Below are 14,658 nucleotides of genomic sequence, written 5' to 3'. Positions count from 1 at the left end.
AGGTCTCCCAGCCTGATTGAGGGTCGCAGCTAAGGCAAAGTCTGACGCATCGCTTTCGACTTGAAACTGAATGCTTTCGTCCACTGCACACAGTGCAGCCCTTTCAATGTCCTGTTTGATACTGGTGAAAGCCTCCCGAGCTTCAGCTGATAGTGGGAAGGACGTCGATTTAATGAGGGATCCGGCCTTATCAGAGTAATTGGGCACCCATTGGGCATAATACGAAAAAAATCCCAGGCACCTTTTTAAAGCTTTGGGATTGTGTGGCAGGGGCAGTTCCTTTAGGGGGCGTAATCGGTCAGGGTCCGGTCCAATTACCCCATCTTCCACCACACAGCCGAGAATACAGAGACGGGTTGTGTTGAAGACACATTTGTCTTCGTTGTAGGTTAGATTCAGCTTTAGGGCAGTTTTTAAGAATCTCGCAAGATTTAGATCGTTGTCTTGCTGGTTGTGCCCGCAGATAGTGACATTGTCCAGATAGGGGTAGGTAGCTTGTAATTTATTCTCGTCAACCATGCGGTCCATCTCACGTTGGAAGACCGAGGCCCCATTTGTTACCCCGAAGGGCACTCTGAGAAAATGGTAGAGGCGTCCGTTCACCTCAAAGGCAGTGTATGGGCGGTCCTCCATTCTAATGGGGAGCTGGTGATACGCGGATTTGAGGTCGATAGTCGAGAAGACTCGGTATTGCGCAATCTGGTTGACCATTTCTGAAATGCGGGGTAAAGGGTAGGCGTCCAGCTGGGTATAAATATTAACAGTCTGGCTGAAGTCAATTACCATCCGTTTCTTTTCGCTATTTTTAACTATGACTACTTCGGCACGCCACGGACTGGTACTGCATTCAATAATGCCTTCCCGCAGGAGTCTGTCCACTTCCGCCTTGTTAAAGTGTCTGTCTTCCAGACTGTACCGTCTACTTTTGGTCGCTTTGGGCCTACAGTTCGGAGCGAGATTAGCGAATAAAGAGTGCGGGGTGATTTTTAAGGTTGATAGGCCACGGACTGTGAGTGGCGGCTGGGACCCGCCATATGCTAGCGTGACACTTTCATGGTGGCACTGGAAGTCCAGCCCCAATATTACATTAACACAGAGTTCTGGCATCACGAGGAGTTTAAAATCCTTGTAGTCCGTACCTTTTACAGTCAGTGTTACCACACAGTAGCCCAAAATGTCCGAAGTGTGGGGCTTAGCAGCCATAACAATTCTGCTCCGTGTAGGGGTTACCGTTAATGAGTGCCGCCGTACCAGGCTATGGTGGATAAAACTCTCGGTACTCCCACAGTCAATTAAACATTTAATTAAATTCCCGTTTACCTGTATGTCCATCATAGATTTTGTCAACGGGTGTGGCCTGGATTGATCCACCATGATCGAAGCCACTGTTGGGCCCTGGGCGGCCGTTGAGTCAGGAAAAGATGGCGGATCCCAAGATCGTGGCCCGCACGGCACGCACGAGGCGGTGACGGAGTTGGAAATCGGATTCCCCCTGCAGACTTTGCTAAAATGCCCCTTTTTCTTACATTTGAAGCATGTAGCGTCCTTCGCTGGGCATCGTTGTCTGGGGTGCTTGGCTTGGCCGCAGAAGTAGCATTTCGGGCCTCGAGACATTGCCGCTGTAGTAGGACTCCTGGGTGAACTTCTATGTGGGGACTCCGGCGGTGTAGAGCTGGTCTGAGACCTGGATGGGGAAGATGGCTGATTCCAAGTTGGTGGCCCGCTCGGCATGCATGAGGTGGTGAGGGCCGCATGGCCGGAAGAATAAGAGTCAGAGTTTTTCTGGGCCACGTCCAGTGATCACGCAGTGGCCACTGCCTTTTTTAAGTCCAGGACCTCCTTCTCCAGCAGTCTATGCCAGATATAATTCGGTTTGAGGCCCGTGATGAAGGAATCGCGGACCAATTCGTCAGAGTACACGTTGGCCGTCACGGCCTTGCAGTTACAGTCCCAGACCAAATCCTTTAGGCCCTGTAAGAAATCGTCCATTGATTCCTCAGGTCACTGCCTGCGTGTAGCAAGCATATGTCTGGCGTACACTTCGTTTACTGGCCTCTGGTACTGGGCCTTCAGGATAGTGATGGCCTCCATGTAAGAGGTGGCATCCCGGATGAACGAATAAATCCGATGATTAACGCAAGTCGTCAGTAGACTCAGTTTATCTACCTCGCTAGCGGATGAGGCCCTCGCAAAGAGTTCGAAGCATTTGAGCCAGTGTCCAAATTGATTTGATGCTTCAGCAGAATGTGGATCCAAGTCCAGACGCTCTGGTTTTAGGAGTCAATCCATCCTAGTATTCTTTAGTGATTAAAATTGATGTGCCTTCAATAACCACCAAACTAGAAGTTATAGACTTTAACAAGTTGGCTTTTAATCACTAAGATCAGAGCTAACAACTCAACACACTGACTGGCTCACAGGAATGAGTCATACAGATCCTGGGATCTTAAATAAGAGAAGTCAGGGGCGGAGCCAAGAGCCAAGACCTGGAACCTTCCAGGTTAGTCAGGGAAGAGGAAGTGAAACTATACACCGTGTGGGGGAGGGTAATATACATGATTGCAAAACGAATACAGGCAAGACAAGCAGATTTCATTACAGTGCTGTATTAAGTAAAAGAGAGTTGTATTAAGCAGAATAGTGGTGTATTAAGCATAGGTGTGCTGTATTGATTATTTTCAATTTATTTCCTGTTATTTCAATAAATACTGGTCTTCTTTGCACCCAACCACGAGTCTCGTTTTGTCAACATCGCTACTGAATAAGTCCGGCGGTCAGAACCAAGAAAAGGGGAGTGTTTTGAAACTGCACGGGGCTCTGGAGCAGCTCAGATACTTCTGACTGGCCAGAGACTATAACCCCAGTTATAACTCCATCCCTGTTAATGTCTACAAAATGGCGACGACGGCAGGACTGTCGGCAATGGTATGCGATGTAGCAGATGGAGGTTTGGGTCTAGGGAGTGCAGCAGCTATTGGGTTTCTTTTTATCCCACTGGCCTGTTTGTGGTTAGGTGCCCAAAGGCTTGGGGAAGTTACCCGCAGGCTTAGGGAATCTAGAGCAGGGAGTTGGGATATGGAAAGGGAGGTTGAAGAAGACCAGGCCAAGATAGAGCGCCTGGTAGTCCAGTTTAGTGAGGTCAAATGCCACACGAGGCACGAGTCAGAATAGCTGAAGTGCCTAGTGGCAGAGGCCAAGAGCAATGAGATGAGCGTGTGGGAGGAGAATGCCCGCCTCATAAAAGAAATAAAAGAGCAGGAGGAAAAGTTTAGGGAGGTAAAGGCAGCATGTAAGCTGGCCTGCGAGCAAGGGATTGAGGAAGCAGATCATGGTCCCTGTAGGAAAGAGGTAGAAAGCTTGAATATGGATTTAAAGAGGGCAAAGGGGATGATATGTCTGATCAGCCCGAAGGCATGTACGCCGGATTTTACTGGCAACCCAAATAAAACCATCACACAGGCAACACCCAGGAAAATGATTGTCAGGGAATCAGAGGTCCCACGACTGCCATCCACGGCTCCAAGCTTTCATGAGCTCTGGCAGCAAAGTGGGGTGGAGGGTGAGGTGGTTTAGGAAGCACAGCAGGCTCCGCTAGATAGGCCGGGACCAGGACCAGTGTACCCCCTCCGACAATGGAGGTACGGTCCGCCCGTTGATGAAGATGAACCAGGGGCCATCCAGAATCAGTTTGTGGTGCCGTATGGCACCCACCAGCTCAGGGACATGGTTAGCCACATCACCAAGCTCACTAAAAAGGGAGACCCCTCTCTACACTTCAGGGAGTTAGAGCAGGCAGCTTGTGTAAATGACTGCGATGATGCAGAGCAAGCAAAAATGCTGCTGTTTTCTCTGGCAGGTGATCTCTTCAGGCCCTATCTGGTGAGTGCAAAAGGGGGCAAAGGGATTAAAAGGGTCTCAAGAATGAGATATTGGAGGCCATGGGATTAATGATGGTAGTCCGTTCGCCAGGGTAGAAAGAACGGTGCAGCTCCCAGGGGAGTCCCGGCAGGCGTTCGCAGACAGGGTGTGGCCAGACTACCGGAGCGCATGCCCAGGAATGCCACGGTGGGCAGCACTGGACCCAGTCCAGTTGACGCACTGGCTCCATTGTCTTATGAGAAACAGCCTACCCCAGATCCAAGCCCAGGTCGCTGCTTGGTTTGACCCCCGAAACCACCAGACCACCGAAGAAGCGGTGATCCGCCAGCTCACAGTAGCCTTTAGGAACCTAAGGTGTATCTAGATGCCCCAACCCAAGGAAAAGGTCCTTGAGGATAAACCTGGGAGCCAGAGTAAGAAAGAGTGGCACCAGGAGGGGGTCCGTCCCTCCCAGGCTAGATTAAATTGTTATGGGTGCAGGAAAGATGGACACTGGAGAAAAGACTGTAAGAATCCCTGGAAGGATAACCAGGGAAAGGATCCCACAGCCCCAGCACAAAAGGCAGGGCCAGATATCCCTCACGCTGCGATCGAGTCATTTTTACAGTCCCTATGGTCCCTTCTGACTGGCTAGGGGAGAGTAGCAGCCACAAACGCTGCTTTGACCCAGCCTGCCCCATCCCACTCCCCGCAATTACTAGAGCCAGCGCAGCCTGTTGACCTGTGTCCCCGCGAAATTGCTGAGGGGAGCAGGCGCTATGTTAAGATGGAGTTGAAACGGTGCAGGGGAGATATTAAGTGGACATTGGAGCTTCCAGCACGGTGGTCCACTCGGAAGACCTTACCAATTCACCTCGGTCTAACAAGGTTCCATTTAGCTGAATGGGACCCACAGGGAAACGGGCAGCAGGGAGTGAACCTGAGGACAGAAGTCCTCAGCCCGCAGTGGGTACAAGCTCACAGGCTACACAGGCAGGCGCTGTGGCTTGTGTTAGGGGAGGTGTCATTCATGACCAGTGTAAGCTGTTCAAGGAGGGGGACAGGGAAGGAGAGGTCTGCGACCCCTGTAGAGCAGGTCCGGCAGCAAAAATGCGGGACAGGGGAGGCACACCGGGGATAGTTTAGGCCCCGGACCAAAAGCGGATCCAAGCCCAAGATTCTGACTTTAAGGCTGCCCTGGTGAGGGAAAAGGAGTTAGAACAGAGTTACTGGCAGGTTGCCAGTTACATTAAACAATGCAGGTTGTTTGAGCCGGAGGCAGGGAATCAGGCAGCTGAGATTGTACCTGAGATTAGAAATCCTCAGCCTGCAGCGTGTATGCACACACAGAGGGCACACGCAGGTGCAGTCGTGTGCGGGAGAAGAGAAGTTCCCCAGCACTTGGCCCGAGTGATTCCCCCTCTCATGTGGGACTCCGGGGAGGAGTCTGAACAAAGTTTTAGACCTGAAGGGGAAGGCTCTCAGCCACCGGCAGCTGGTGGCAAGGGATTGCCTGTCCCCAGCCCAGGTTTGGGAAGGAAGTGACCCGAAGGATGAGGTCCCCAGCCAGCAAGGAGTGTAACCCGAGCTAAGGGTCCGCTCGCCGGGGTAGCCCCACCAGCGACACTCACTAGGAGTTCTCTTCGGGTAACTCTGCCCAAGAAAGTATGGTTACCAGCTTTCCAGTGGAATAGGGCCGTCCCCCGAGTCAGGGAGCAGCCAAAAGACAGAAGCCCCAACCAGCAGCCATAAGCTGCGAGGGAGTTGAAGTTGGGATCAATCCAGCCACGCCGCAGGGAGCAGCCTGTGACATCCCATACAGGGATTAGGCTGGCCGCCCGGTGACGGGTGACACTTGTATATAGCTTTTTTCAAGTAATGTGTATAAAGGATTAAGGTAGAACGTGATGATTTAAAATTTTATATTGCAGTTCGGTAGTGTTAATTATTAGAGTGTAAGTTTTAAGTATGGTACCACTCCAGAAGTTGTATTATGTGAGCCAAGGTCACGGGACCTGATCACACTCCCCCGAGCCAGGGGACCTGGCTACATGTTTTCTTTTTAAAGTCTTTTGCAGAGTTCCGGAAGGCACAGAGGACCATTGTGTCTTTGTTTGCTCGAGGAAAGGAGCAGCCCTAGCCCACGATGGGAGGTGTCTGCAGGAGGCAGATGCCCACAGCATTTAAACTGTTATTGGGGATCCCGATTAAGATGAAGAGTTTACAAAAAGTTTGTTAATTATTTTATATTTTGTATTATGTATTGGTCCGAACCCCAAAGGAAATAATGTGTGAATTTAGTTCATAACTGTAAGATTGTACTACTTGTTTAGAGTTAATTGAACAAATTGCATATGCCTATGGATTGCTGTGTTTGCAGATTGTAAAATTTGAAATATATTTATGGCTGTAGAATGGTGCCATTTATTAAAGTGTCAGGCTATTGCATTATATAAAAAAGGGAAAAGGGAAGCTCGTTTTCTTCCATTTGTTTTTTTGACACATATGTTTTGTCTTGGTGTTAATCCCAATAAAGACGTTGTATCGTTTTAAAACTATGTCACAAGTGGTGTAGGGGCAATTGCCCCCACCATGTTTGAATTATTGTACTAATCATGTTTTTCTGTCGATCGATGCCTACCGTGTACTGCGATTCTCTCTGGGTAGGGGAGATGGAGGTGTCGGTGGATCAAAGATAGATATAGATAAGAATAAGTGAAGGTTGTTTGTGGGGGGTCAGATATTATTGCTCACCTTTGGACAGGATACTTCAAGTAAGTTTTAGTATCCGATGGGGGACTGTAATGTTTTGCAAGAATTTCCAAAATTTCTACAGCACCGAAGATTATATTGTTGATTAAAGAAAACCTGGGTAGAATATACCTTAAAAATCCAGGGCATCAAAAAAATGGCTGTCAGGCCTCGTGGCAGAAGAAGAAAAAAAAGGCAGCCTGTGTGTATGAGAAAAGGAAAATCAAAGATGGCTGTCCAGCTTTGTGGCAGAAGACACAAGGCAGCCTGTGTGTATGTGAAAAGGAAAATCAAAGATGGCTGTCCGGCCTCGTGGCAATAGATGCAACACAGCCTGTGTGTATGTGGAAGGATAATCAAAGATGGCTGATAAGGGATTTGAAAAAAATACAGCCTCTGAAGTAATGAGGGATTTAAACTGTCAATCAACTGCAGTTTAGGAAGTTCCAACGCAGGACAATGGATGTTTGTTTACACGAACTCTCTACAATGTTGACACAAAAGCTTAAGTACTTAAAGCTGTCAATCCATTGCGGTTGGACTGACCGCAGTACAATGAATTTGTTAACACTAATATCCAAGGGCTGTTTTCTCAGCACTTAAGGAAACAGACATGTTTTTTCAAAATTTGACAGCTTTATTCAAACCAGTCAATGAATGGGGTAATACATTTAAACCCATCACAGTCAATGGGGACAGATTGATTCCCTTTTATATAGCCCAGATACATCCGGATTTGAGTATGAAGATTATGGCTCCCAATGGGTATAAAATAGCCTCTCGGGAAGCCATTTTCTCTCTCTCTGTCGCCTCGCCTCCATGCTCTGCCCACAGAAGAACAACACAGCCAGCCCGCCCAAAAGAAGTGGAATACCAGCAGTTACTTTTAAATACTCAGGTATCTCTACTTCGGGGCGGTGAAGAATACAGACCACAAGGGCACGGAGCAGGTGTTTCACTGGTGAGCATAGATTTTCTGTCCCATTACAACGCAACTTAGATAGGTATTAGGGGTGGGGATTAAAGGGAATTTTGTTAAAATTGTAATTTTTGTCAATTGTCCCTCGATGTGTCCGTTTCCTCTCCCCTGTTAAGTAAAATGCTGTACTAAGAAAAGTCTGCTGTATTAAGCAAAAGTGTGCTGCACTAGGTAAAAGTGCTGTATCAAGTAAAAGAGTGTTGTACTACACAAAAGAGTGCTTTAGTAAGCAAAAGTGTACTGTATTAAGTAAAAGTGTGCCGCGCTAGATAAAAGTGCTGTGTTAAGTAAAAGAGTGTTGTATTAAGCAAAATATTGCTGTATTAAGCATAGGTGTGCTGTATTGATTATTTTCAATTTTTTTCCTTTTATTTCAATAAATACTGGTCTTCTTTGCACCAAACCACGAGTCTCGTTTTGTCTACATCGTTACTGAATAAGTCCGGCGGTCAGAACCGAGAAAAGGGGAGCGATTCGAAACTGCACGGGGCTCTGGAGCAGCTCAGATACTTCTGACTGGCCAGAGACTATAACCCCAGTTATAACCCCATCCCCATTAATTTCTACAACAGAGAGAGGCAGACGGAGAGAGTGAGAGAGAGACGGGCTGAGAGTCTGAGAAAGACAGGCAGAGAGATTGAGAGAGGAGCAGGTAGAGCGAGTGAGAAACAGTCAGAGAGAGAAGGAGAGGGAGAGAAAGAGGGAGAGAGAATTAAAGTGAGAGAAGGAGAGAGAGACAGAGAGAGAGAGAGAGGCAGTGAGAGACAGACAGAGCGAGAGCGACAGAGAGACAGAGACAAATTGAGTGTGAGAAAGAGAGGCAGAGGGAGTGAGAGAGAGGCAGGAAGGGAGAGTGCGAGACAGACAGAGAGGGAGAGACAGAGACAGAGACATACAGAGAGAAATAGAGACAGAGAGAGTGAACGAGAGAGACAGACAGAGAGAGACAGACAGAGAGAGAGAGAGAGAAAGAGAGGGGGAGACAGGCAGACAGACAGACAGAGTGACAGGCAGAGAGAACGACAGACAGACAGATGGAGAGGTGGACATGCAGAGAGGCAGACAGAATGGTAGAGAGACAGGCATATAGAGAGGCTGAGAGACAGGCAGACAGACAGAGGGAGAGAGATAGAGAGAGACAAAAACAGATATTGACAGAGAGATACAGATAGGGCGAGTGAGAGAGAATCTGGCAGAGAGTGTGAGAAAGATAGGCAGAGAGAGGCAGGCTGAGAGAGTGAAAGACAGACAGACAGAGTGACAAAGAGAGAGAGACAGAAATCGAGAGAAACAGAGAGAGAGAGAGACAGCGAGACAAACAGACAGAGGGACAGAGAGAGAGAGAGACAGACAGAGAGAGGAAGACAGTGAGAGAGAGAGGCAGAGAGAGAGACAGGCAGGCAGGCTGACAGGCAAAATAGGCAGACAGGCAGACAGGTAGAGAGGAATAGAGACATACAGACAGAGCGGTAGAGAGAGGCTGAGAGACAGGCAGACAGAGGGTATGAGGGACAGGCAGACAGAGAGGGAGACAGGTAGAGGGAGACATACAGAGAGGGAGAAAGGGAGAGAAAGAGAGAGACAGAGAGAGAGAGAGAGGCAGACAGCGGGAGAGAGAGGGACAGCAAGAGAGAGAGACAGCGAGAGCGAGAGAGAGACAGAGAGAGAGAAGCAAAGAGGGAGAGAGACAGAGAAAGAGAGAAGCAGAGAGGCTGACAGACAGAGTTGGTTTGCAGGCAGACTGGCAGATAGACAGGGAGGAAGAGAGACAGGTGGACAGAGAGGCTGAGAGACAGGCAGACACAGAGGCAGCGAGATATGCAGAGCAAAAGGAAGAGAGAGACAGACAAAGTCACGCAGAGAGACAGAGAGAGCGAGACATTGTCAGGGAGAAATATACATCTCTATCGAACTCGTGCTGTACCTGCCCTGGGAGTGTTTGATGGGAGAGACATACAGACAGTGAGTGAGATGGACAGACAGAGCGGGAGACAGAGAGAGAGAGATAGTGACAGAAAGAGAGAGATAGTGACAGAGAAAGAGAGAGACAGACAGAGAGCGAGCCAAAAAGAGAGAGAGACAGAGAGATTGAGGGACCGAAAGTGAGTGAGCGAGACTGAGAGAGAGAGAGAGAGAGAGAGAGAAACAGAGAGAGAGAAAAAGACAGACAGATAGACAGACAGACAGATTACAGACAGACAGAGTGGCAGGCAGAGAGAATGACAGACAGGCAGGCAGAGAGTCAGACAGGAAGAGTCGCAGACAGGCAGAAAGGAAGAGAAACAGGCAGATAGAGATGCACGGAGACAGGCAGAGTGACAGAGAGAGATAGCCAGGGAGAGTGAGAGAGAGACAGGCAGAGAGTGTTGATGCGCTATCAATTACTCATAAAAGACTGAGAGTTAGAAGAGTAACCAAAGGCTTTTATTAACAGCAGAATGGAGGTCTGCCTCGCGTGGTCGACCGGTCCATGATACTAAGGGCTGGGGAGCAGTCACCTTTATACTAGGACCTGTGGGAGGAGTCAGCCGAGGCATGTCCAGGCATGTACACAGTGGAATACAAACAGGACAAACAGGAATACAAACAGTGGTTTACCACATTCACCCCTTGTTTAAAATTGAGTCCGGCGGGGTGAAGTGTATTAAAAGTTAGTGCATTGGAGTCTCTCCGGAGGTCTTGTCTGCCGCTGTGATCTGCGTGGCGACGGCAGGGGTAGTGAAGTTTCCGGCGTCGAGTCCAGCGTAGGCTGTGGCACAGGCGTGTCGTCCTCGTAGATGTCGAGCGGGTCGCGGGGCCCAGGCCTGCCGTCTGCTGGGGCTGGATATCGGATCGTGGGGGGGGTGGTAGTGGGTAGTGGGTTACTGCGGCCCCCGAGGGTGCAAGGTGTCTTATGGAGACTGTGTCCTCCCGCCCGTCCGGGTATGCGATGTAAGCATACTGGGGGTTGGCGTGGAGGAGGTCGACCCTCTCGACCAGGGGGTCCGTTTAATGGGTCCTCACGTGTCTTCTCAGTAGGACCGGCCCTGGGGACGTCAGCCATGGCGGTAGCGATGTCCCCGATGTGGGCATCCTTGGGAAGACAAACATTTTCTCATGAGGGGTGGCGTTAGTGGCAGTGCAGAGCAGTGACCGAATAGAGTGGAGCGCATCGGGGAGCACATCCTGCCAGCGGGAGGTTGGAAGGCCCCTAGACTTTAAGGCTAGCAGGACGGCCTTCCAAACTGTCGCATTTTCTCTTTCCACCTGTCCGTTCCCCCGGGGGTTGTAACTGGTGGTCCTGCTTGTGGCAATATCCCTAGTTAGCAGGTACTGACGGAGTTCGTCGCTCATAAACGATGAGCCCCGGTCGCTATGGATATAGCTGGGGAAGCCGAACCGGGTGAAGAGGTTGTTCAGTCATTTAATGACCGTGGCACTGGTCATGTCCGGGCAGGGGAAGGCGAACGGGAAACGGGAGTACTCATCAATATTATTGAGGAAGTACACATTGCGGTCGGAGGAGGGGAGAGGCCCTTTAAAATCGACGCTCAGGCGCTCGAAGGGGCGAGTGGCTTTTATCAGGTGGGCCCTGTCTGGTCTATAAAAGTGCGGTTTGCACTCAGCGCAGACTTGGCAGTTCCTGGTCATGGTCCTGACCTCCTCAATAGAGTAAGGCAGGTTGCGGGCCTTGATGAAGTGGAAGAACCTGGTGACCCCCGGGTGGCAGAGGTCATTGTGGAGGGCCCGCAGTCTATCGATCTGCGCGCTGGCGCAGGTGCCACGAGATAGCGCATCCGGGGGTTCCTTTAGCTTCCCGGGCCGGTACAAGATCTCGCAGTTGTAGGTGGAAAGTTCGATTCTCCACCTCAAGATCTTGTCATTTTTGATTTTGCCCTCTGCTTGTTGTTAAACATAAAAGCAACTGAACGCTGGTCAGTGAGCAGGGTAAATCGTTTTCCGGCCAGGTAGTGCCTCCAATGACGCACAGCCTCCACAATCGCCTGGGCCTCCTTCTCAACAGCGGAGTGTCTGTTCTCCGGGCCTTGGAGGGTTCGTGAAAAGGAGGCCACGGGTCTCCCCGCCTGATTGAGGGTAGCGGCCAGGGCAAAGTCAGACGCGTCGCTTTCAACCTGGAAGGGGATGGATTCGTCCACTGCGTGCATGGTGGCTTTGGCAATGTCCTCCTTGATACGATGGAAGGCTAAGCGGGCCTCTGCCGTCAAGGGAAAAGAGGTGGACTTGATCAGCGGACGGGCCTTGTCCGCATAGTAGGGGACCCACTGGGCGTAATAGGAGAAAAACCCTAGGCACCTCTTCAGGGCCATGAGGCAGTGGGGCAGTGGAAGTTCCATAAGGGGACGCATCCGGTCGGGGTCGGGGCCGATGACTCCGTGTTCCACAACACAGCCAAGGATGGCGAGGCGGTTTGTGCGGAATATGCACTTCTCCTTGTTATATGTCAGGTTTAGGAGTTGGGCGGTGCGGAGGAATTTTTCGAGGTTTGCGTCATGGTCCTGCAAGTCACGGCCGCAGATGGTCACATTGTCCAGATATGGGAAAGTGGCCTGCAACGCATTTTGATCGACCATCCGGTCCATCTCCCTTTGGAAGACGGAGACCCCGTTGGTGACGCCAAAGGGAACCCTAAGGAAGTGATAGAGGCGGCCGTTTGCCTCAAAGGCAGTGTACTGGCGGTCCTCAGGGCGGGTGGGGAGCTGGTGGTACGCTGATTTCAGGTCAATGGTCGAGAAGACGCGGTACTGCGCGATCTGGTTGACCATATCAGCTATACGGGGGAGTGGGTAGGCGTCCAGCAGGGTGTAGCGATTTATTGTCTGGCTGTAGTCGATGACCAGGCGCTGCTTCTCGCCGGTCTTAACGACCACAACCTGGGTTCGCCAGGGGCTGGTGCTGCCCTCAATAATCCCTTCTTTCAGGAGCCGCTCCACTTCGGTTTTAATGAAAACCCTGTCCCCGGCACTGTATCGCCTGCCCTTTGTGGCGATGGGCTTACAGTCGGGGGTGACGTTAGCAAACAGTTGGGGGGGGTGACTCTGAGTGTGGAGAGGTTGCACCTGGTGCACGGCAGGCAGTTTGGAAGCTGCTGGCTGCGGACTGTGAGTGGGGGTAGGGGTCCACCGTACGCCATCGTAACACTTTTAAGGTGGCACTGAAAATCTAACCCCAGCAGGACGGCAGCGCAGAGGTCAGGCAGGACCAGAAGTTTAAAATGATCGTACACGGTCCCGTCTACTACGAGTGTCACCACGCAGTAGCCGCCGATGTCCGCCGACTGGGACTCGGAGGCCATAGAAATCCGCTGTTGCGCAGGCAGGACTGGGAGAGAGCAACGCCGCACCGTGTCGGGGTGGATGAAGCTCTCCGTGCTCCCAGAGTCAAAAAGGCAGATTGTATCGTGACCATTTACCTTAATGTCCATTGTGGAACTGGCCAGTTGGTGCGGTCTCGCTTGGTCCAGTGTAACGGATGCCAGCGTAGGGGTCGGTGTGTCACTGCGGGTATCAGATGAGGCGGTGTCGGGGGCCTGCTGCGTCCCGGCTGTCGTCCATGATCCCCATGTGGCTGGAGGCGTCCAAAATGGCTGCTGTACCGGTGATTCGCACATGGCCGGGGAGGTCCAAGATGGCGGCCCGCATGGCCCACACACGGCGCTGCTGGGATTCGGGGTGGCTTTGGCCCTGCAGACGCTAGCGTAGTGTCCCATCTTCCCGCAGCCCAAGCAGATCGCGTTTTTCGCCGGGCAGCGCGCTCTGGGGTGTTTTGCCTGGCCACAGAAGTAGCATTTCTGGCCTTGGGGCACTGCTGTCTGGCCTTGGGACACTGCTGCGGTAGTTGGGCCGTTGTTGGGGTGTGGCTGGGGTGGCGCGGCGCTATGAGGCGGTCCTACCGTGTCCCAGGCTGTCATTCCCCGCGGCGTCCACGGTGCAGAGGAGTAGGCATCCATGCCCTGGTAGGCTGCATCCAATGATAGTGCGAGTTCAGAGGCCTTGTTGAGGTCGAGGTTACTCTGCTCCAACAGTCGCTGTCGGGTGTAATTGGATCTGTGGCCCGCTACAAAAGCGTCCCGGATAATTTCCTCTGTGTACACGGCGGCCTTTACATCCTTACAACCACAGGCCCGGCCAAGCACAGACAGTGCCTGAAGGTATTCCACGGTCGATTCCCCAGGTTGTTGTTTATGACTCCCCAGGAGGTGCCTGGCGTACACTTCGTTCACTGGGCGCGTGTACTGGTCCTTGAGGAGCTTGATAGCGTCCGCATACGAGGTCGCGTCTTGGATGACCGAGTACACTCGGTGGTTCACTTTGGAGGTCAGGACATCCAGTTTGTCCTCGTCCGATTTGATTGCTTCGGAGGCTGTCAGGAATTTTTCGAAACACTTAAGCCAGTGAGTAAACTTGGTGGATGAGTCCGCCTCCCGATGATCTAAGTCCAGGCATGCTGGTGTGAGGATCTTCTCCATTATAAAAATGTTGTTCATAAAATTGATGCGCTATCAATTACTCATAAAAGACTGAGAGTTAGAAGAGTAACCAAAGGCTTTTATTAACAACAGAATGGAGGTCTGCCTCGCATGGTCGACCGGTCCATGATACTAAGGGCTGGGGAGCAGTCACCTTTATACTAGGACCTGTGGGAGGAGTCAGCCGAGGCATGTCCAGGCATGTACACAGTGGAATACAAACAGGATGAACAGGAATACAAACAGTGGTTTACCACAAGTGTGAGAAAGAAAAGCAGAGAGTTTGAGGGAGCGAGGCAGGGACAGTGAGAGAGAAGCAGAGAGTGTAAGAGAGGGAGAGCAAGGGAGAGAGAATGAGAGTGAGAGACAGAGAGAGAGCGACAGAGAGAATGGCACAGGCAGAGAGAGAGTGACAGAGAGACGGAGACAGTCAGAGTGTGAGAAAGACAGGCAGAGAGAGTGAGAGAGAGACAGGCAGAGAGAGTGAGAGACATAGACAGAGAGAGATAAAGGGACAGACAAAGTGTGAGACAGAGAGAGAGAGAGAGACAGAAGAGAGAGAGAGACAGGCAGACAGACAGAGAGACAGGCAGAGAGAACAACA

General features: G+C 51.1%; 1 pseudogene; it reads right to left on the bottom strand.

Moving 5' to 3' along the window:
- Positions 1–14,658, bottom strand: part of LOC147092718 (uncharacterized) — a 46,182-nt pseudogene that overhangs the window by 26,884 nt on the left and 4,640 nt on the right.

The sequence above is a fragment of the Somniosus microcephalus genome, unplaced genomic scaffold, assembly GCF_052327205.1.
Source record: "Somniosus microcephalus isolate GS21.2 unplaced genomic scaffold, FLI_Smic_1.0 unresolved_chr2, whole genome shotgun sequence".
In the NCBI taxonomy this organism is placed as follows: domain Eukaryota; kingdom Metazoa; phylum Chordata; class Chondrichthyes; order Squaliformes; family Somniosidae; genus Somniosus; species Somniosus microcephalus.
Note: the sequence above shows the minus strand (reverse complement) of the source record. Positions and strands in the feature narration are given on the sequence as shown.